Source organism: Cygnus atratus, chromosome Z, assembly GCF_013377495.2.
Source record: "Cygnus atratus isolate AKBS03 ecotype Queensland, Australia chromosome Z, CAtr_DNAZoo_HiC_assembly, whole genome shotgun sequence".
NCBI lineage: Eukaryota > Metazoa > Chordata > Aves > Anseriformes > Anatidae > Cygnus > Cygnus atratus.
The window spans coordinates 35,701,339-35,725,594 of NC_066396.1; the positions used below are offsets into that span (position 1 = coordinate 35,701,339).

Sequence of the window (24,256 nt, forward strand, 5' to 3'; positions counted from 1 at the left end):
GAATTTCTTAACTCCAACATGTCAACTCCACGCCCCATTTGTGACCAATTCGTTGCTTCCTTTACACATGATAATCATTTCAATGAGTTGAAAAGTGCCATTGTTCTTGAATGTGTACTTTCTCTGAACTGTTTATGGAAATAAGCCTGGAAGGGTAAAGCCTCATGATTTAAGCTAATGATATCACTGATACCTGTATCATTGCAGAGTACACTTCAAGGAACTTTATTTTTCTGATGAAGCTAAGCCCAGAGGCTAATAACATGGATAGGCTTTTATGTCAACTTACCTAATATAGAAAACAAGCACTCTGTGATGGTAAGTACCTTTCACTAAAAAGAGTGAATATTCTACTAACTTTGTATTGTAGGCTGTGCAGTATGCATATTAAACCTTCATCTAGGAGGGGCTGTATTTGAAAATAATTTGTTCTGTGGCATCTATACAAAAAGAAAAACTGAATTCCCTGCCTCATAAACATGTTTCTATTCTGCAGAAGCATACAGCAGGTGGTGACCAGCCGGAGGCAAAGCTGGGAGCACCTCTCAGCAGAACTGGAAGATGTGACACTTCTGCATTTTCTCTCTGCTAGAAATCCGTGGGCTGTAAAATGGTGTGTGCTGGGGCGGGGAGGGCAGGGCTGTTCTTTGTGTGTCTCCCGTGCCCTGCGATCAGTGTTCGCTTGGAGCAAGCTATGTTCAGTCAGTATGACTTCATTAACAGGGGACAGTTTCAACATGTGAGGCTAGGAGGAGCAGTGCCTTCTAAGTCACAGGGATGTTGACAAAGCCGAGCCTGAGCTGCACAGGAACAGTGTGCAAAGAAATGTTTGGCATCAGAATAACAATTGGGCTCCAACAATTTAGCTGCTCAAGTCTAGTGAGGCTCTGCAGCCAAAATCACAGTGCTCTAACTTCTCACTTTATAGACCCCACTTTTATATTAGACATCAATCTGCATTCAATTTGACCTATTTCACAGTATATTAGTAGGAGCTACTTGTAGTATTCTGCAGAGGTGTAAATATTTGCTTAGAAAGATCTATTAGAAGAGAGCATGAGATGCATATTTTTGTTAGAAAAAGAACATGTAAATTACTGTGTCAGGAGCTGAGAAGGACTTCCAGCTTCTGCAACTCAGGATAGTATGAAAGTATGTATACTGGCTAAACTCCTACTGAGCTGTCTAATGACAGGATTTTTAAAAGGATGGCTCAGGGGCAATTTTGTGTGCCATCTTTACTGGCAATGGAATACTATTTTGTTTCATAAGTAGTCTTATTGAGCTCTGAGGGGATACAAAAATGGTAAATTACTATTCAACATACATAAGCAAAGCAAAATTAGACCACAAAGCAGAATCTTCACAGTCTTGGAGAACCCAAAGTAAGTGGCCTTACAATGGGCCAAAGGGTCGCCGACCTTTTTTTTTTTTTTTTTTTTTTTAAGAGCTCTGCTAGTCTAATCCTTCTCAACAAGCAGGGTTCAATCTCTGGCATTTAGCAGCAGTGTCAGGGAGTGTACAGAATGTACTTCCAGCTCCAGATGAGAAGTAGGAGGCTCCTCTTCTGCTTTCTTTATGGTTCCCCTTTAAAGAGTGCCTCTGGTGCATCTGGCAGTCTTCATTCACCTACATGTAGGGGCAGAAGCATACTATATTTCTTCACATCCTTTTTCCTGGCAACCTGCTCAGTAAGAATTTTTGTACTCCCTTTAGCACATAAAGAAGATCAAAGGTGACATTTTGCTTATTTTTAAATTAACTTTTAACTCTTGTAATAATAAATGTTGAACATTTTGCAGAACAATCAGATATGCATAAGTTTGTTCTATGAAAAGAGGATCTTTCCTTTTCCTGAAACACAAGACTTACACACAAAGAAAGGATGGAGAATTGCTTTGGGTGGTACCATGGGGTAGAACTGGGACTAGTGGAGTCAGATGGTAATAAAGAGAAATCAGCATAAGTTGAGCAATCAGAAAAAGTTCTTAATGAGTTAGCATCCCAAGAGGCAGACAGAGGGAAAACCCTGTCATATGGAATGCTGAAGATTTCATGTTTAACATTAGACTGCAAAATGCATTGAATGAGGGAATAATCCTGCTCTGGCAGAGGGAGGTACACATAATGCAACTAATAATTTCAGGGCCAAATTCTCTGCTAGCATAAATAAGTCAAACTTTGTGGAAGTCAAAAGGGACCCACCCTTTCATCGCAACAAAGTATTTCCTGCTACTCTGAATGTAGCAGAGTTTTGAATGGGGATCATTAATTCCCATGAAGCAGAGGACTGTGTGAGTACTTGGCTTTTGAGGAGGAATCCTACCCCCACCTCTCCTCTCCTCTCCTCTCCTCTCCTCTCCTCTCCTCCCCTCCCCTCCCCTCCCCTCCCCTCCCCTCCCCTCCCCTCCCCTTCCATCTCCCCTCCCCTTCCATCTCCCCTCCCCTCCCCTCCCCTTCCATCTCCCCTCCCCTCCCCTCCCCTCCCCTTCCCTCTCCCCTCCCCTCCCCTCTCCCCTCTCCATTAAAAAAGCCTGAATAAGAAAAAGCAAATTGGGGCATGCTTTCTTTAACCCCCAATGTGTGGTGTCAGTTGACCCTAATAGCAATCCTCATCCCACCTGTGTCTCATAAGGCTGTATGATTTTTTCAAATCATTAACTGCCAAAGAGAATTGAATTCAATTAAATCTTTAAATTTTTAATGAAAAGACTTGACACAGCTAAGGGCATGAAAGTAAGGAACCAGCCTTCTAACTGTGTACATGTTTCTAAACTCTGTTTTTTTTTGTTTTTTTTTTTTGTTTTTTTTTTTTTTAACGTGGCCTTTCTCCCGTACTATTCATTATTTAGTTTAAACAGCTAAATCTTTCTTCCCTCTGCTTCCACCAGCTTCATTCCACTAAATAATAGGCTCAAATGTGGGTTTAAGATGTATCCTGGGAGATCATCTAACCTTGCGCTTTCAGACCTCCAAGTTTCACATGCCTAGCAGCAATTCACAATTTATTTGTTCTTCTTGCTAGCTCCTTTGCAAGGCTTGAGGGAATTATCAAGACTTACAAGCGATTGCAGTGGAGAACTTTGCAGCCAGGAATGAAAATTGCTGTCACCAGGTAAACAAAATCTGATGTGATTTAGTCAGAAATAAAAATTAAGCCAGCATAAACCTTCTGGACTGTGACCCTGATCTTTTCACATTGCCCATAGGAATTTGGTTGAATAGGCCCGGGCGGAACATTGTCCAAAACCCCAAAGGGAAAGAGCTGAGTGTGATTCAGTGGATTATGCAGGCAGAGGCAGCACACAATTTTTATACGCATATTAGAGTAACTTTAACTCCAGTTTTGGGATCTGAATAGGCTTGAATCTTCTGCCTTCAGTCTAGATCAGATCACCTTGCTTAAGAGATTAACAGAAATCTTGGCACCAACACCAGTGGAAACAGGCATAAGTGCCCTGCAGAAATAGCATCCTAGATGATCTGGTCTAATCCTTATTCTGAGTCTATGACTTATTGTGACTAATTGTAAGCCCATGTCACATTAACACGACTAATTTTATTTAGTTATTTATTTTAGGAAAAATTATTTTCTGTCTCTTCAGAAGCTTGTAGTAAAAATTCTTCTTTTAAGGAATGAAGAGAAGAAAGACAAATAGTCAATCCATAGTGTTTCCATTCATCTTATTGTTGTCTGTAGGTCCGTAGCTTGGGACTACATTATAATATAGGTGCCAAAAATGCAATATATTGAAAGGACATTTTGCTATGAAGTGCACTGTATCCATTCAACCTACTCAGATCCCACCCTGTCTACTAAACTAAAGCTTCATTTCTGATTTTGAGTTGATGTTGGATAGACTGTAGATGTAATCCAATTCTGATGACAGAGTAAATGCCTTATCTGGTGCTCTCCTTTAAGGAAATACTGCCATGATATGTAGACTTGGATTGAGATAGGCCTACAGTAGCCTTGCAAGGAACAGGATTTTGACTTTTGGTTATTACTCAAGCTTGTAATGAATCTGCAAACTTGTTTCAAAACATGTATCTGGTGGGGTGTTTATGCAGTGCTTCCCTTCACCGTACACGGGGCAGTTTCAGAAATGACCTTTATCAGATCATCAGAAGCAGTGCAGAGTATTGCTTCCCTCTGCCAAGGAGTCAGACCAGACCAACAGGTCCAGGAGGGACAGTGGGACAACGCATTCCCAAGTCAGCACTGATAGCAACAAGGGTTGTCACTCTCTGTCTTCACTATTTACTGCTGAAACCAGTCATTTTTATTTGCAATTTGTAAATGTAGTTGATGTGGCAAGGTCTGGACAGCAGGGAAGGAGAGGAAGGGCAGTGGTGGCTGCAGGGGTGACCTCTGTGAGAGGAGTCCAGAAGCTGCCCTGTATCAGGTAAGAGACTGTTCCATACAGCTGGAAAGCAAAACCACTGCTGGACAATGAGAGACACTGGTTGTGCTTCAGTGACAGCATATTTGAGAAAGTTAAAAAAACACTGTAGCAACATCTGTGTTAAGAGTGAGAAAATGTTGAGAGAAGCAACCCTGTAGACACTGGATCATAAGTTCCCCTGCGGCCTGTGGAGAGGCCCCTGGTGGAGCAGGCTGTCCCCCTGCAGCCCATGGCTCCCACATGGAGCAGATCTCCACGCTGCAGCCCGTGGAGGAGCCCCCGGTGGAGCAGGTGGATGTGGCCTGGAGGAGGCTGCGGCCCATGGAGAGCCCCCGCAGGAGCAGGCCCCGGGCCAGAGCTGCAGCCCGTGGAGAGGACCCCACGCAGGAGCAGGGGTCTGGGGGGAGCTGCCGCCCACCCGTGGGGGACCCGTGCTGGAGCAGTTTGCTCCTGGGGGATGGACCCCGTGGTACAGAGCCATGTGGGAGCAGTTCTTGAAGAGCTGCTGCCTGTGGGCAGCCCCCACAGGCTCAGTTCAGGAAGGACGGCATCCCGTGGGAGGGACCCCACGTGGAGCACGGGCACAGAGTGACCGTGAGGGAGCAGCGGAGACAAAGCATCAGGGACTGACCACAGCCCCCATTCCCCTGTGCCACTTAGGGGAATGACGTAGAAAAGAGTGGATTGGGGAGGGGGAATGTGTTTTCATTTTGTTTTGAGTTTCTCACTACTCTGTGCTGTTATTAATTGACAATAAATTAAATCAATTTTCACAAATGGAGTCTATTTTGCCCATGATGATAACTGGTCATCAATCTTCCTGTCCTTATCTCAACCCATGAGTTTGTTTTCATCATACTTTCTGCTCCTGTTCTGTGGAGGGGGAGTGGAAGAGCAGCTGTATGGTGCTTAGCTGCTTATCAGCATTAAACCACAACAAAGTGGCCATCCACTCTGGCTGGAAAAGACTGGTCCTTAGCCAAAAAATTCTCTCAGTTAGAAGTGTTTTAACTGACAAACAGCTATCCATGTGTAACCTTCATAACCTCTCCAAATGATTCTGAAAAAAACAGAGCCTTGCCAGGGATGCAACCTAGAGCTTATCTTGGGGATTCTTACTAATATCACATATTTTGTGTTGTGTGTGATTGTGTAGCTCCTTTTATGATGGCAAAAAGCTTTCTGGACGTGTGCAGGATGCTGAGACTCTTAGGATGCACATACTGAGAAAAAAATCTCAATTTTTGTCACCCTCAGTAGCAGAGTTCATCAGATCATTGATAACAATCACGCTTGCTTTATTAGGGGGAAAGAACTGGTTATCTCTAAGACTTCCAGGTAAGTCCCCACAAATGTGATAAAAGGATATTTAGAGAGCAGTTTCTGCCAACACCTGTCACACCACACAGCATTCCCAGTCATAATAGATAGCTGGCTACTGGTTGGCATTCTCCAAGATACTTTTACAAAACAGTATTTCCCACAGTTACCAGACCTTACCGGAAGAGTTAAAGAGGGGTGTTTCCAGTGCATGCTCATGATCAAAAAACATAGGGGAGGCTTTTAAAATTTGTAGTTACTACTCTTCTTTTGTTGTACAAGATCATGATAAAGCATTTAGAGTAATGTAATTAACCTTTAAACAACACCTGCCTCCAGACGGCAAATATCCATATGTTTTGTGGCCTGAGGACAAAAGCTCTGTAATGTGCTCATCTGGTGGCAGCTCACCCAGTTATTCATCTAAATAGCTGCCAGCTGGGGCCTTGCTAGGGCCACAAAGATGATACGGGGCCTGGAGCATCTCCCCTATGAGGAAAGGCTGAGAAACCTGGGTCTGTTCAGCCTGGTGAAAAGAAGACTGAGAGGGGATCTCATCAATGTGTATAAATACCTGAGGTGTGGGAGACAGAGGGATTTGGCCAACCTCTTTTCAGTGGTTTGTGGGGACAGGACAAGGGGTAATGGCCAAAGATGGAGCACAGGAAGTTCCGCACCAACATGAGAAAGAACTTCTTCACAGTGAGGGTGGCGGAGCACTGGAACAGGCTGCCCAGGCAGGTTGTGGAGTCTCCTTCTCTGGAGATATTCAAGGCCCGTCTGGACACCTACCTGGGCAGCCTGCTCTAAGGAACCTGCTTTGGCAGGGGGGTTGGACCCGATGATCTCTCAAGGTCCCTTCCAACCCCTACAATTCTGTGATCCTGTGATTCCTGTCCCACGTGTGATTCACTAATATCACAGATGTGTGATAAAGGCAATGGTCTTACAGGGCACCAAGATCATAAAGCTCAAGGCACACATATGCCAAGGTGAAGCACACTGTAAAAATCTCAGCATTACTCTCCAGGTTCACACTTCCTTTGGTGTCCAAGAAACAGTTGCCATGTCCCTATCAATAAAATCACAGGAGGACATGTAAGCTGGAGAAAAGAAGAAACTATACAACTCATCTGGTTCTCTTACAATGGTGATGCTGGGTTGGTTGGATCTCAGTCTAAATTTTCCCCACAGAGAACTCAATAACAGTTCTGCAATTTAGTATTTGGCAGGGTTTTTCCTAGTAGCTCAGGCCACAAAATGATGTCTTCTTTCTGCTTGTAATCTTCAACATTTTTAGCTTTTTTTGTCATCATCTGTGCACCATGCTGGTTAGCCTGAAGCTTCCTGCTTCTGGCAGAGGTGGAATTTCATATAATCTGGGAAACGATTCCTAACTCTCTGTTCAAAATACCAAACTTCAGTGATGTCACAAATCCTGTAACTCTTCTCTAGAGCCTTGTTCAGTTCTTAGGAATACCAGGTGCTTACAAGGGTTCCTCTTTCTTTGATGTGAGTGCCAAAGGCCTGCCTGCTTTCAGCGTGTGTACAGCACAAGGGAAACGGTAGCTTGCCATTTACACTCATAGATACTACAGGGAGAAAGAGCTCACAAGTAAAGGTGAATACACCTTTACTTTGACCACCCTGAAGAAGGCTACCAGGGTGTCAAGTCTTTCAAAAATAACTTCAGGGTCACATAGGGTTGTGCTTGGTTTTACTGATGAAGGGATAGAGGCTAGCAAAATTATGCTGACTTACCTTTTCTTCAGTGTTGACTTTGTAATGCTAAAAAATGGCATTTGTTCTGCTACCAAACAGCACATCTCTGGGGACCAGCACTGTGGGCAGTTTGGCCCTGGCTAAGAACTCTTCAAGCTCCCCATTTGATTTCGTTGGAGTTACCCAATCATGCTCCCTTATAGATCTGATGTTTAAACCTGCTCTCTTTAGATGGTCCATACTGTGTCGTGTAATGCAAATACCCAAATGTGGCCCCTGCCAGTCATTTTCATGGTAGGATTTGATACAGTCATGGAGAAAGCACCTATTACATCTAAAAGCTGTCAACACCCCATGTATGACTGCATAGCCATCCAAGAAGTACGATTCTATTTGATACTCACTAGCTTGTAACATGTGACAATTTGGACCTTTTTTACTTTCTGGCCACATACATAAGCTAAAGGAGGCTGGAGAGCAGCTCCACAGAAAAGGATTTGAGGGTTTTGGTTGGCAGAAAGTTGAACATGAACCAGAAGTGTGCCCTGGCAGCCAAAAGGGCTGCACCCAAACGGGGTGCATCAGGCATAGCACGGTTAGCTGGTCTAGGGGGGATTGTCCTGCTCTGCTCTGCGCTGATGCAGCTTCACCTCAAATACTGTGTGCTGTTTTGGGTGACACAATATAAGAAGATCATAAAACTACTGAAGAGTGTCCAAAGGAGGGCTATGAAGATGGTGAAGGGCCCAAAGGACAGGATGTATGAGGAGCAGCTGAGGTCCCTTGGTTTGTCCATCCCAGAGCAGAGCAGGCTTAGGGGAGGCCTCATGGTGGCCTGCAGCTCCCTCACAAGGGGAGCGGAGGGGCAGTCGCTGAGCTCTGCTCTCTGGGGACAGCGACAGGACCCGAGGGAATGGCATGGAGCTGGGACAGGGGAGGGTCAGGCTGGGTGTTAAGGAAAGGTTCTGCACCCAGAGGGTGGTCGGGCACTGGGACAGGCTCCCCAGGGCAGTCCGTGGTCACGGCACTGAGCCTGCTGGTGATCAAGAAGCATTTGGACAATGCTCTCAGATATGTGATATGATTTTTGGGTGGTCCAGTGTGTAGCCAGGATTTGGAATCAATGATCCTTGTGGTTTCCTTCCAACTTAGGATATTCTGTGATTCTATGATTCTGTGCTTGAATAGAGGGACCTGCATACCTCTTTTTCCTCTGATGATAGCTGTCTGGAGAGAGAAATGCAATTGTGTTAGGTTTAAGGAACATAAATCAGTACCTGGACACGCAAGTATAGGCCAGTGTAGTGTTCTGGAAGGGATCCCTACAGTGATAAACCTTCACATTTTCACTGCCTTTTTCCTCATGGAATATGCAACATGCAATCCTCATAATTTCCTTCCTTTATGACCAGCAAAGTTCCCTCAGAAGTTTTACATCTTTTTTGGCAATTGTAACATGTTTTTTTTGCAAGTCAGAAAACTTTCCTGATTACTTTTGTGTCATGCTAAGAAATGACTTTTCCCTTTAAACATCATGCTGTCCACCCCATAATATTCTGCTGGTAAAAGAGGGTCCACCACTCAATTTTTGGAAGTGTTGAAAAACTGTGGGAAATAACCTTCACAGCTCTTGATATTCAAAGCTTGGTGCAGACTGCTTCATTTCATGGGTTAAAAATGTAGTCAGTGAGATGTACACTCAGGCTGAGTACCTCTACGCCCATGAGTTTACTACCTTAGGTGATTAGTTGCACATTTCCCCTTCTCTTCATTTAGAAACTAACAACAAAGGAGATATCATAGCCTTCGGCATTTTGTGCTAGGAAAGTGTAACTCCTCAACAGTGTGTCCATAAATGACTGAATAAAGTCCACAAAACACATGATCTCTTTAAACTCCCATTCTTGTAAAATTTTACTTTCGGTCCTTTCTTATACATCTGAAGGGGCATCCCGTGCTAATTCTGTGGCATGTAATGAAGTTTGGGATATGTGTTGTGGCTTCCTGCATACATTCCATGTCATTGATAATACTGCCTTGCTCTTCCCCTAGATTTTAGATCATAAGGTTGAAACACTGGTACTGATTTACATCACAGGCCCATTTATAGCATTCTGTTCTTCCAGATTTTACATTTATGCTAGTTTTCTACATTAGCCAAAAAAAATAGCCAAACAATACTTCTATTTTTTAACATTCAGGGCCTTGTGCCTCTCTGTAAGTGTTCCCCAGACCTGCAGAACAGCCTGCAATTAGGGCACTATAGCCTTGTCCCCAGGCTAAATGAGACAAGCAGAGCCATCAATATTCACAGCTATGGTCATAGTTATACAATGTATGACAAAGCTCACAAAAGTTTCTTACCCCAAATACCTTCCAGACATAATACCACAATAATGTTTATCCTATAAAAGGAGGAAACAGTTCTTGGGATATCTGAGACTGGTGTTTGAATTAAAAATCTGCCAAACCCTTCACCACTCAAATAGGAGAATGATAAGTATATTAACATGTAGCAGATCTCAATGAAATATCATTTCAAATGACCTTCCTGTGCACTGACCACCACGGATCATCACGTAGGTCTTTTGCTGTGTCTAACAATTCTAAATCTGTCAGGTTCCTCTTGGCTGTAACCACTATGAAGATCCCAGCAAAACAGAGATTATTGTCACTCTTACCAAGAGCAATTAAATAGCTCTGCTTTTTGTCTGTAATTTTGCACCAGGGGAGACTGCAGGTTTCTGCATACCCTGCCCCAAGTGGCTGTTACTGTCACAACAGTGAGGTGAAAAGTGATCAAAACACAACTCTCTCTTTCTTTGCAGAAGAGTACTGACCCAACCTAAAAATTTTGCAGCATTCACATTGTTTAAATTAATAGTGGGAGAATTTAAATCATCAGGCTGACAGCTTCAAGATTCAGCTTGAATCTTCAGCTTGAAGAACAGCTTCATAATTGCCAGGTTTGTGAATGGAGTAAATGATCAAAAATTTGCTCTATACTCTGAATAAATGTTTCACAACCTTCATGCAGTGATACCTGATATAAATTAACAAATCTGTATTCTTCTGCACATCACCTCACCTCAAACCTCTGTATTAGCCAGTCTCACTGCCAAACATGCTTCATGGGAGCCACGAGGCAGCGTGATGCTTCCTTCACACCTGCTACACTGGGGAGGTAAATCTGGGCTTTTAAATGTCCCCTCCTTTAGCTCTCCTAATTAGCATTTTTTCCATTTAACAGTTTCCCCTGCTTTGTTGGCTTCTTAGTCAATGCCTCCCTAGCTCTTTTATCACCACCACCCTGCCTAATACTCCTTGCTCAAAAATAATCATGGCTTTTGTGCGCTAAAACCATTTGCTTACTATTGCCTCCCCCAAGGCTTTGCTGAACTAATTAATGGTCTTGTTTGTAACTCTGTGTTTTCCTTCAGTGTCCTTTGAACAATAGCCACAGACTTACCAGCACAGCCAGCACTTGTATGACCACTTACCTGACTTCTGACAGCCTCTGTCATTACGCCACTGCCTGCCTTTTTATCAGCAGCATCCTGCTGGCTGCTCCTCAGTACCAGAACAAATCACAGTCCTGCAGCTCTGCAAAACCCCCATTGCTCTTAGTGATCCTCTTGCTCTTTCTGCAGTAGCTGGTGTCTCTGACAGCACAGGTCTGTAGTCTGTGTCCCAAAGCCTTGGCCTTGCTGCCTTTGCAACAATCCAGACAATCCAACAGGACAGCCATACCCAGCTCTCAGCCTTTATTTGCAACATCAGCCTAAGGATATAGACACATATAGGATCAGCCTGCACCTCATAATGGTGTTACAGGTAACTGTAAGATTCTCTATGATCACACGGAAACAGAGCTCCCTGCAACCCACCTCCCCCCTCCTTTTATATGACACTGACCTCAAAATGTAGTTTGTGGTTCACAGTCCCATTGCTCAGTTCTTCTGGCTTGCCCGGTCTTTTCTGGGGGATCCTCTTCAGGTCTTTTCCGTATTGCTCCCACATCCATATTCTTCTGAAACTGGGATTGTGCTCTGGTTTTCCTCTTTTGCAGACAGTGTTACCTGTGTTTTTCAGCACCATGCAAAGCCCCAGGCCTGCTCCAGTAACCTCTCATGGCCAACCTGTTGTGCTGAGCTGGGGCATGGGGGCCTCACCATGCAGTGCACTGGACTGGTAACTTCTCATGTGTTGAGGTCTGCCCTGTTGGCTCCCTGGTGGGCTTCCTAGGAGGGAGCTGTAGTCCTCAGGCGTGGTCCCCCACCCTTCTGGTACCCCACAGACCTGTTGAAGTCATCCCCCCACCAGACATGTGGGCCTTCTTCTGCAGCCGGGTCAAAGGTGAGACCTTGACTTGATCTTTTACTTCCACTTAATTACTTGCTATTCACATTTAAATGTTCATTATTCATTCTAACAGCTCTTATTAAATAATGCTTTATGCATTTCATACCTATGCTTTCATCGATTATATATATTTTTTTTTTCTGTATTTTTATAAATGTTTATATATATAGTTAGACATAAAATACTGCATGTACATGTAAATAAATGTTTAGATATATTTGTACACTCCTTTATACATATATATTTATATATCTGAATATATTGTACATAAATGAATACATATTTTGTATCTGAGAAATTTCTCAAGCAATCACAGAGCTGTCTTAGAACAGCAGGGTATGACAGTTCAAGAAATGACCTTCAGCTGATCCTGGTACAGTATGAAAATCCATGGATTATGTTTAACTAGATGTACCATAAAACATATGAAAGTACATGATTTTCCTGTAAGTGTTCAGTCACTTTCAGGTCTCTTTGCATCATATGGTGTCCCTATCCCAACTCCTGGAATTAGGTGTTGATTTTGTAGAACTTGCCAGATACACACGTCTACACCTTTTTTTCTTTTTAATTGTGTTTTTATTTTTTTATTTTTTACTGTATTTTTAAGTTTACAATAAGCAGGGGAAAAAAAAGGAAAGGAAAGGAAGGAAGGAAGGAAGGAAGGAAGGAAGGAAGGAAGGAAGGAAGGAAGGAAAGAAGGAAGGAAAGAAGGAAGGGAGGGAGGGAGGGAGGAGAGAGAGAAAGAGAGAGAAAGAGAGAAGGAAAGAGAAAGGGAGAAAGGGAGAATGAGAGAAAAAGAAAGAAAGAAAAAGAAAGAAAGAAGGAAAGAAAGAAAGAAAGAGAGAGAGAGAAAGAAAGAAAGATGGAAAGAAAGAAAGAAAGAGAGAGAGAAAGAAAGAAAGAGAAAGAAAGAGAAAAAGAAAGGAAGAAAAGAAGAAAGGAAGAAAGGAAGAAAGGAAGAAAGAAAGAAAGGAAGAAAAAAGAAAGAAAGAAAAGAAAGAAAGAAAGAAAGGAAGAAAGAAAAAGAAAAGAAGGAAGAAAGGAAGAAAAAGAAAGGAAGAAAGAAAAAGAAAAGAAGGAAGAAAGGAAGAAAAAGAAAGGAAGAAAGAAAAAGAAAAGAAGGAAGAAAGGAAGAAAAAGAAAGAAAGAAAGAGAGAGAGAAAGAAAGAAAGAAAGAAAGAAAGAAAGAAAAAGAAAGAAAGAAAAAGAAAAAGCTGATATAAACAAGCAACTAACATCTCTACCAAATATTTTGTAGCTTTAGAAAAAATGGGGTGTATAGGTTGAAACTGCCTCCAGGCAGCTTCAAGTTTTAGGATTGGCACTTACATAACTGATCATACTAGGCTTTACTGAATTTGGCAGCCATATAAGGGTTATGTTTTTCACATGGATGAACTGTTCTCGAACAATTTCTCCAATGTATTAAGCACAAACAGGCTTTTCTTCAACATCAAGCATGCAGGTCTCCTCTCTCTCTTTCTCACCCTTCCCTCCCCCCTCCCATCCTCCTACCAACAAATGAAGTTATTGTGGCCACGATGGTGGTGGAGTGGATTCTATCCAATAACAACAAAAAAGAATATTTCTGATAGTACAGTGCTATTAAGAATCGGGAAATGGAGAGAAGTAAAATCACTTTGGGCTGGGTTGCAACCTGCACTACGATGCCAGAGAGGGAGTGAGCGAGGATATTGCCCTTGTGCTCTCACACTCTGCAGATCAGCAATATCTGTAGTCCCTGAGGATTAGCAATGCTCCAGTACAAACAGCTGAAATCCCTTACAGGGTGGAGGGAATATTGCAGGGCCCCAGCGTGCTTTGCACTGCACCCGCCATCAGGGTGCATGAAAACTATTGCTCGGTGTCAGGGAATGGGTCAGGCAACACTGCACACCCTGTGCAGCAGCATGGCTCAAACATTTGGACCCAAAGCCCATTATTTTCCCAGAATCCGATAGGCACAGAAGGGGGTAAAAAGACTGTGATGTGCTGTGAGTGGCTGTATATTCTTGGCACTTTTGACCATCTTCTGGTTTGTTTTCTAAGTACTTCTGTAGTTCTTACTCTAAGAGCAGCTCAGGAATGAACAAAGATTTTCTGAAATTCTGAGAAAATGGAAACTATAATTATTGTTATAGTGTGGGAGAGGAATCTTCTGCTAAAAAAGTTATATAGTTATTATTAGTTGTAGTTACTGTAGGAAGAAAAGAAAAGTGGTACATTTTCCAAAACCAGGGCAGCCAAGTAAATATTCCCAAATGCATTTCCATCTTTCTTTTTTTTTTTTTTTTATGATATACTTACAGGACTATGAATTAGTCAAGCAATAATATATGATCAATTAAACATTGTTTCTGAATTAATAGTTAATAAGAGCTAACAAAACCTATATATTAGTTGAGAGTTAATACAGGGAGTGAAAACCTGATAGTCCCACCTGGAATTTCCTTTCGAATTTTTTGATTCTATTCTTTCATTACTTCAGCATGCATGAATGAAATTTTGGACCTATGGATGTTTTGTTTTGGTTATATTTGATCTTATTTTTCTCATTTATTAAATTCTTATATTCCCTGCTAGGTTTCTTATGGCTGCTTTCATTAAACCTTTTAGTTCAATGTAACATCTATTTAAACGTGATTGTTTTACTTCCTGCGATCGCGCTAACAGCGATATTTACTTTGAGGGAACATTTTGCCCATGTTTTCTGATTCTGGGAGATTAAGGCACCCATCTAGTTTTTAACATACAGAGAATCTATTTTACTGAAGTGTGCAATCATTTTACATGGCTCTCTGTATTCCAGATTTCCCTAAAGTGACAGGGAATGGAGACTGTGACTGTTTATTAATTACAGATTAACGATGAACTATTTATTATAGATTTGTGAGGGGGAACATAAATATTGTGGCAAGTCTTACACAGTGCCATCTGCTATTCTAAATGAAGTCTCTAAACTGCCTTTGAAGTGATGTAGGAGCTGGCACATTCAGACGCATCCTGGCTTACCTTCAAACTTGAACTTAGCTCATTTGCGACCACAAAGATATCTCTGTAGTAAGCCGTATCTTCCAGGCAATCTATATTGTGCTCTAACTCTATGTACCAAAGTAATGGGAGAGGTTTAAAAAGTAACAGCAGTGGAACAGTGGTGAATTAATTTGTTGATTGTCAGAGGTTCTGAGCTAGCCAAGCTACTTACAAGGAGTGTAACAGGTGTTTCTGTACTTTTGAAAATAGGACTATAAATGGGGAAGTAATGAAGCACAAGCACCTTTAAATAACATCTGAATGCAAAATGAAAGCAGGAAGACACTTCCTAAAAAAAAAAAAAAAACATGCAGTTGTGCTTAAATAAAACTGTTCCTTGTTGAATAGTGGATATTCCCCATAGGACATACTAGCAGGATGATGTAAAGTAGTTCGGGTGTGGGAGGCCATACCATGAAGCACAGGAAATAGTTGAAATCTTTTGATATGTTTATAATGCTAAATAAATGGGAAATGGCTGCAGCTGAGGTTGCCAACCACTTCACAGTCATTTTTACTGGCAGATGGTCACTTTTCATTGTCAACATTTCTCTGAAATTGCGTATACAAGCAAGGTATGTGGGCACGTTCTACTGCTAATGCTCAGGGTATGCTTTAAAAACAAGTTGCTTTCTATTTCAGTTTTCCTTTGTCATTCCTCATCGTCTCTGTGAGGCTTCAGAATAGTTCACACACATTTCAAATGTGGTTTAAATATGGTAGCTTTTAGTTTCCACCAATGGGCTTGGGTGCTCTTTATTGTACAGCGCATTCTTTTAAAACAGTCTGCAACACCAGCCATGATAATATTGGAGGGCACTTCTGTCCCCTCTTTCTGCTTTTGAAAAGATGATTTTCAAACTACTGAAAACACAGCAGATTTTTTTTTCTTCCTTCTATCTTCTCTCTCTGTGTCTCTCCCTCTCTCCCTCCTGCTCTCTTTCTCTCTGCTGCCCTCTTTCTCTCTCTCTCTCTCGAAAGTTGGCATTATTTCAGAGGATGCTTCTGTGCAAAGGTTTGTGCCTACCTCTTCTGTACACTTGACAATCTGGTTGCCAGTGAGGCTCTTTGAAGCCTTTGTCAGGCAGAGTAAGTCAGAGCTGTTTGAAAAGTCTCAGGATGAGGGGACATGACACCAAGAAGTTAAAAGCAGAGGCCCTGATCTGGGAAAATCTTCTTTTAGTACACTCTCATCTACTGCTGGCACCAGCAAGCCTGAATCCAGAGCTTAAAATTAAGGGTTGAGAATTCACAATTCAAATTGAAGCAAGAATTCATATTACTTTTTAAAAAACATTGCATAATATCACCTTATTTTCAACTGACCATAAAACAAAAATCTATAAAAAAAGAGCAAAATATGAAAGCCTGACCAAAATTAATTATTATTATTATTATTACTATTTGCACAGTTTATTTTTTTTTCCACTGCACTGTTAATTTGTACTTGTCGTACATTATCATACAGGGAACTGACAATTCCTAACCCTATACTGCATGGCTGGTGCGCTCTGTTGCCCTGAGACACAGGGAGTGCAAAGTGGCTCACCTCTGCCTGTTCCTGCAGCTTTCTTTTCCAGGGTAATCAGGGCAAGCAGGGAAATGATGCACTTGCTGGTCTCAGCAGCTGCAGGGAAGTGTGTATCTGGATATAGGAGCCTGGGTGCTCTTCAGTCACTAACCAGAAATCAGAACTTAATCTGTCCTAACAGAAGTAATACACAGTGGGTATTCAGGCACTGTTTCCTGCTACTACATATAAAAATGTAAAAACTAGGAATTTATTTGGTACATGTTAGTTTGAGATATTTTAGGCAACATACAATTCAAGCTTAAAGCTGATATTGAGTACAAAGAGAGAGTTCTTATGCTGAATGACAAATAACTTTTTATATTGAACAAGTATTTAGATATTACAAACTTTCAGTATTTGTAAAGGTCTCTACAACCTCAGTTTATCATCTTTCTTGTCCCTTCCTAAATTTAAATTGCAATTAAGCCACTACTCATCACTTCTGATAAATATGCTTGTTGTGTGTTGAGAGATCAAATACAAATGTTTTGTTAACAAGAGAAAGAGGTGGTCTGTACCTGAAATTTTTGCTCTTTAAATCTGGGACTTCATATCTTGTTTAAATCTACAGTAGGTGCAATACAAAAAGCCATAGTTCAAGATTTACCACAAGCATATCTTAGCCCTGGACTGGATGAGTTGTCTTCCAAGTCCCTTCTGCTGTTACTACCGTAGATGAACTAGGTGATTTATTTCAGTTTTGCTGTAAACTGTGAGTTGTGGTAAATAAGTAATATGTGCCAAACTGTAATACATAGTAAATTCTACATATATAATACAGAGCATCTTGTAACAAGGACATAATTCTTATTATAGAGTTCATGAAATGATTACAAGTATGCCTGTAACAAATAGCAATGTATAAGAAGGAATGAGTCACCTATTTAGGCACTAAAGTTTTTTCTTAATTCTGACCACTATGGATTACTTACTACCTATGACAGTGTAAGGGGATGTGAAATATCTGAGTGATCATTATGTATCACATATCTCCATTTTGACTAGGTTTTTGTTTCTGTATCACACGTGTACTGAAAATATAGGTATGCATTAGTCATAGAAGGAGATGAGGTTGGTCAGACAGGACTTGCCTTTCACGAACCCATGCTGACTGGGCCTGATCCCCTGGTGGTCCCGCATACGCTACGTGACTGCATTCAAGATGACCTGATCCATCACCTTTCTTGGCACCGAGGTCAGGCTGACAGGCCTGTAGTTCCCCAGTTCCTCCTTATGATCCTTCTTAGGGATGGGCATCAGATTAGCACGTCTCCAGTCATCCGGGACCTCTCCGGATGACCATGACCACTGATAGATAATGGAAAGCAGCCCAACAGTCATATCCACCAACTCCCTCAGCACCCTTATGTGGATCCCACCTGGCCCCATGGACTTGTGACAGTGCAGGTGGAGCAGCAGGTCTCTAACTCTTTCTTCCTGAACCGGGGCGGGGGGTGGGGGTGGTTCTTCTGCTTCCCGTCCCAGACTTCGAGGTCAGGAGGCTGAGTACCCCTAGGATAAGTGGTATGGCTAGTAAACACAGATGCAAAGAAGGTGTTAAGAACCTCAGCCTTTTTCTTATCCTTTGAAGTCATGTCCCCCCCTGCATCCAGTAAAGAATGGAGATTCTCTTTGGCCATCCTCTTGTCATTAATATAATTATAAATACATTTTTTGTTATCTTTAACCATAGTGGCCAGATGGAACGTGTGCTAGTCTTTGGCCTTCCTGATTTTCTCCCTGCATATGCTGGCAACTTCCTTGTACTCTCCCCGAGTTGCCTGCCCCTTCTTCCACCGGACGTAAACTCTCTTTTTTTCTCACGGACACACAGCAAAAGTTACCTGTTCAGCCACACTTGTCTTCTTCCTCACCAGCTCATTTTACGGTACAGCCGTACTGGGGACAGCCTACTCCTGCACCTTTAAGACTTCCTTCTTGAGTAGCATTCAGCCTTCCTGGACCCCTCTGCCCTTCAGTACTGACTCCCAAGGGGCTCCACAGGTGGCTGGTGTTTATATCCCTTAGTCCTATTATTTGTGACAGTTTCCAACTCTTAAATAAGTTGCTGTATCTCTGTGTGCCTTTCTTTCCCAATCTGTGAAACATAGGTCTTTATATGGACAGTTTTTGCAGTGCATGTTGAAAATTGCTAATGGAAGAACAGTACATAAAATGGTCCCTTGATTGTGGTCCGCATCATCACATTTCACACTTTTTGTGTGTGTGTGTCTGATTATTTATAAATCATTATTTTAAAAAATATTTATCTCATTACCTTCTCTCTGCTCTTTTTCCACTAATTTTTAAGAAGAGTTATGAGTTTTTTGGATCAAGATTTTTTAGACGTTATGATTATATGTACAGCCAGACTTAAATTAACAATATTGTTCATGACAGATACCACCTGAACAGCACTGGATGATACCACATTCACAGAAGTGTGGGTGAAAGCAGTGCCTACAACCATACAGTACTTGAACCAAACCTAATCTACAACTAACACTGTCCATCCTGAAAACAACATATCTTGGGTTCTGTTCTTATTATGTCCTCCTGATAAGACTGTCAAAGAGCGACAGTTCATATAAAACTTTTTTTAACTTTTTTTTTTTTCAACAGTAGACACTATTCTCTAAAGAAACTGCTCCAAACTGTTTAAAAAGCTATCTATTATATAGCTATAAATGACTAATGTATTCTTTGCTGGACAGATTCATATATAGTCCTTTGATGTTTTAAAATTAGAGTCTGAAATCATAGTAGTGTATTACACAGAATAGTTTAGTTTTTGGGATTATATCAATGGTGAAATGTTTCTAAGCTTTTCTGGGGTGAAACTGCTGATTAGTAAATGACAGGAAAAAAAAAAAGAGAGAAAAAAAAAAAGAAAAAAATTAACTATTATGCCCATAGCCATTTTTCTTCCTCTTATGGGCCATTTTTTACTATCGGAAAAAATCTTCTTATGAAATCTTACTATGAGAAATTCAAACTCCTGGGGATATCAAATGAATATCAGTGAATATGAGCTATAATATCCTATACAGCCCAAACACTTAAGACTTTTTTGTTCTATTACCTGTAAAAAATATCATAATTTCTGGCAAGTATGTTATCCATAATTGATAAAGCCCAAAGAGAAAAAGACAACTGAGACTTTCAAATTGTTTTTATTTAGACTGATGAGCTGTAGGCTTTTAATATATTTAGAAGTTAATATTGCTTGGCAATATAATTAAACATGTCTTTCTTGATTCACTCAGTCTGAATGCTAATTTTGATTTAGCCCTGAAGGGATCAGTTCAGGAAGAAGTTATGCACCTTTTGCAATATTCGTAGGCTATCTTAGGAAAGTGTGGAATGCTGCATAAACGAGTAGAGTCACAACGACTCCTTATCTGTTTATTTTAACCCTCCAAGCAAACTGCTCTCATCTCCTCACCTATAAAATATGGAATTCATTTAAAGTGGATGGTAGTTCCATTGTGCTGGAACATGAAATGCTTGTTTTAATTGTATGTTAGCTTCTGTGAGTAAAAGTAAATTTTCTGGGGTAATTTTTCTGTGAAAAAAAAAATTAATTTGAAAATCTAACAGAATTTTGGAAATAAGGTTCAGTGTCCAGTTTCATTACCTACCAAAGTAATCACATACAAGGAATTATATGTGGTGCTGATGCACATAGCTCTACATGGTAACTTTTGCAGATCCACTGGGTGTGTCAATGAATAGTCCATGGCTTTCATGTACAATTTTGTATAGGAAGTTTTAGTGTTCCATATTATATACTTATGAGTAGGAAACTGCAAAGCCTTGGCCAATTCCAGCTCTTTGGATAGAACTTGCTTTCCAAGAGCAACTCTCACTGATAGAGACATAGCTATCTCTAGCTATCTCATTGATAGATAGCGATAGCTATCACTCTCTTGATAGATGGCAGCACAATAGGTTGGAAATGATATCACTAGGAACAAATAAACAAAAAATAGCCAAATCACTTAATGTCTTTTTGGCCCTCTGATCGCTGCTTCCCATCAAAGAGTTTGAATTGGTGTATGTGTTGGGAGGGGGAGAGCTGTGGAAATCATTGTGTGTGTGTGATTGATTTTTTTTTTTCTTTTTTTTTTCTTGAATTCCTGTTCTCCCTGTGTAAGTCCAAGGCCACTCTTACTTCACAAAGGGCATTCCAGAAGTCCAAAGGGTGTTTCTAAAAACAAAGAATCTCACTTATAGCTGTGGATGAAATGGAAATGTCAACCTGCCTTGGGTTATTCATATTCACCTTAATGTTCTTGACGTGGATTCCTAGTGCAAGTCTTGTTCCAAATGGGCAAGTGTCCACATTAAAAGGACTGGCACTATGAGCAAATGATCTTAATCAAGAGATCAAAGCTCTGTTGGCTGTAGAGAAGGAACTACATTCTTTCTCTAGCAAAAGCTATTTCTATATAAGACTGTGTGCTAGGAGTGTACGTGCTTGATTTTATGGTTTAAATCAGAAAGTAGTTTACGGCTCTAAAAAGAAAAACAAAATAAGCAACAAAAATGTTATGTAAAAATCAACTTTATAGTATGCAACTGCTTCTTAGTGTTTGAGAGCACTTTCTGTTATTAGTTAAAAGAATGAATGTCATATAAAATCCAAGGACGATAACACATTTCTAATTTCCAGTGAAGAACTGTTTAAAACTCTCTTTTAAGAAACTGGCAATGGCACTATGATGCAACCTATCTCATTCTGTGCTTCTGTCAACTGATAGGCATGATAAAGCAGTTTTTTGAATTCCTTAAAAGTCTAATCCAAACAATAGAGAAATTAAGAACAAATTTGAAGTCAGCTTTTAATTCTTCTGTGGAGCAGTATGCAAAGCACACATACAGATCATTTAGTAAAAAATTTATGTCAGGTTTTCTATTGTAGAATATGTATTTTATTATTATTATTATGTATATATTTTTTACAGTGTTAAAAGTTCAAATATTTACTTTAGTGAAAACTGGAATGTGTCTTAATTTGAGTGTTCTTTTAAGTATTGTTTCTCATACTTTTTTTTTCTTTTTTTTTTTTTTTTCCTCACAGTAGGCAAATAGTTGGCATAAATCAGACCTGTGCTCTCATGACTGTGTTCAGATGTCTGTGCTTGCGGAATGTGCTAAATCACAGTCTGCAGTTAGAAAATAGGTGGTGCCATGATGTCCCACAAGGTATTTGCACCTTGGCCCAGAAGGGAATGAGAGAGAGATGCACTGGTGCTGGTTAGTGCATTAAGTCTCTGGCATTATTGCTGAAACTCTTAAAACAGTGTTGGTTGATACCAGTGGCAGAAACAGTTTTTGTAATATGAATCCTTATAGACTTAAAAAGATTCAGAATAGACCTCAGAAAACTGGCATCAATTTTATTTGATTAGTGATGCGTGAAGGCTTTTTATAGTCATTCTTTCTCTCATTTGTTGACTGCAAGCTGGCAAAAAGTACACAACCTGTAAAATGCAGATCCAAAGCCACACCTTCCCTAAACTGTGTGATTTAGGTTTATATTTTGTTAGAGAATACAGTGGAGGCTAGCACCTGTGTTCAGGTCCACTAAACTAAAGCTGAAAGCAAATCACTAAAATCTGGCCATTCTTGGATGCATGATTTCAGTCTATACTCTGCTGTGATTTGCACCAAGGTAACCAGGATATATTTACCATAAACACTGGAGGTCCTTCATTTCTTTTTGACTCTTTTAAACAAATCTTTAACTTCACATACACTTTTCATGCACTAGGCTTTCCAAAGCTTGAAAGATTTTATTAAAATAAGTAAAATTTACTTAAGCATTAATACAAGATAGCAAATAAGTAATCAAATTTAGCTACTAGTAACTCTTCTTCTTTATTAAAAAAAAAAAAAAAGGAAGGAGAAAAAAAAGAAAAAGAAAAATCCGATTTGATAACATGTAGGGGCCAGAACCTATAGTGGACTGTGCACTGCTCATGTTCTGACCTTCACATTTCCTCTCCTCTTTGTTAAACAGAGATGAATAAAAATCACCTGTGGAGCAATTTTAGGATAACTATTAATTCTATTTGCACAATGCCAAAGACACCTTGAGAAATTCTAGGGCAAATGAGAAAATTCAAAATTATATGTAATTGAAGTGCCTAGAAATGACTACTAGGGCACAGTACAGTCTCTAAAGTATGTCTTAAAAGGACTATACATTCAAGACTGAGAAAGTTATTTAATCCCTAGAACAGAAGGCTCTGTGGAGACCTCATTGTGTCATTCTAGAGCCTACAGGAAAGATGAGAATGGACTCTTTGTCAGGGAGTGTAGGGACAGGACAAGGGATAATGGCTTTAGAATAAAAGAGGGTAGGTTTAGATTAGATATAAGGAAGGAATTCTTCACTGTGAGGGTGGTGAGGCACTGGAACAGGTTGCCCAGAGAAGCTGTGGATGCCCCATGCCTGGAAGTGTTCAAGGCCAGGTTGGACAGGACTTTGAGCAACCTGGTGTAGCGGGAGGTGTCCTTACTCATGGCAGGGGGGTTGGAACTAGATGATCTTTAAGGTCCCTTCCAATCCAAACCATTTATGATTCTAGAAATACATTTATTTTTTTTAATTTCTGGTCAAGAAATGAAAAAGGTTGTGAAGCATTTATACACACAGCTAGCAGTCTAATCCAGTGTTCATGAGAGCAGCAAACTTTGCAGCCTGGAGATCAGCTATCAATATGGTAGGGAGTGTCTGGGTATCTTCTAATGTATTTCAAAGAGGAATTAGTACTCAAAGGTAAGTTCTTGCCTTCCTTCCTAATGTGAGATCTGTTCTTCATTGATAGGAGTCACACGGAAAGCTACTGCTGACCTCATCTTTTTTGTTCCCTGCTTTTAACTATTTAGACAGGAGCTGCCATAATAGGCAAAATCAGTGGCCAGTTTGGCTGAGGCTCCATCTGTCTGTGTTGGATAGACTGCAGCTATGCAGGCTAGAATACAGTCAAGAGTGTGCCTAGTCCTCATCAGATATCAGGAACCTGAAACCTGTCCCCGATTCTTTCTGTACACCTTATTCTAGAACTACAGATATTTTCCCTGCAGGATATCTAGCCCAATTTGACTTCCAGGGATTTTTTAGCCTCAGTGACATCTTGTGGCTATAGTATGTTCACTTTTCAAGTTTTAAAGGATTTTTTTTTTCCATGTTTTAGGAATTCTACTTTGGTATGGAGCTAAGCTGTACTTATTGACATGGAGCAGTATAATTGCTCCCTCACTATGAACAAGTTGAATGAAAGTTCTTACATGAAAATATGATATGGGGTTGTATAGTGAGGTTTAGCCTTTGGTAGAAATGAACAGTGGTAAGAAATTAACTTGAATGTATGCAAAAATGGACATGAGCTAGGACTCACTATGGTTAGACATGGCTTTTTACATCTCAGAAAAGAGGGTATTGATGGCTTTCTCATCAGATTCCAGTTGCATCCCCACCAGTAGCAGTAAACTTTGACTCCAGAAATGATATTTAAGAAGACTACACCTGATCCACAGCTTATCAATAGGCTTCAAGAGTGGGATCAACCTGTTTATCTATATCTATATCTATATCTATATCTATATCTATATATAATATAGATATATATTATCTTAAACATATTTCTGTTCATTCCTAGCAGTTTCTGACTTTGCTGTCTACATTTATGTTGACGTTGTTCAGAAGTTGTTGTAACTGCAGTGATAATCTGTTCAAATACCATCTGACTGGCATTTTCTGACTCATCCTTGGATGGAGGACACTCATTTTAGGCTGTAATGAGAAGGAAAATGCAATCCAAAATAA

The 24,256-nt window shown here is 40.5% G+C and overlaps 1 long non-coding RNA gene across 1 annotated transcript; it reads left to right on the plus strand.

Moving 5' to 3' along the window:
• The first annotated feature begins 3,096 nt into the window (after positions 1–3,096).
• On the plus strand, positions 3,097–11,787 carry LOC118253792 (uncharacterized). Its single transcript, XR_004780530.1, has 3 exons — positions 3,097–3,115; positions 4,307–4,406; positions 11,518–11,787. It is a non-coding gene; the product is annotated as an uncharacterized LOC118253792 (long non-coding RNA).
• The last annotated feature ends 12,469 nt before the right edge of the window (positions 11,788–24,256 follow it).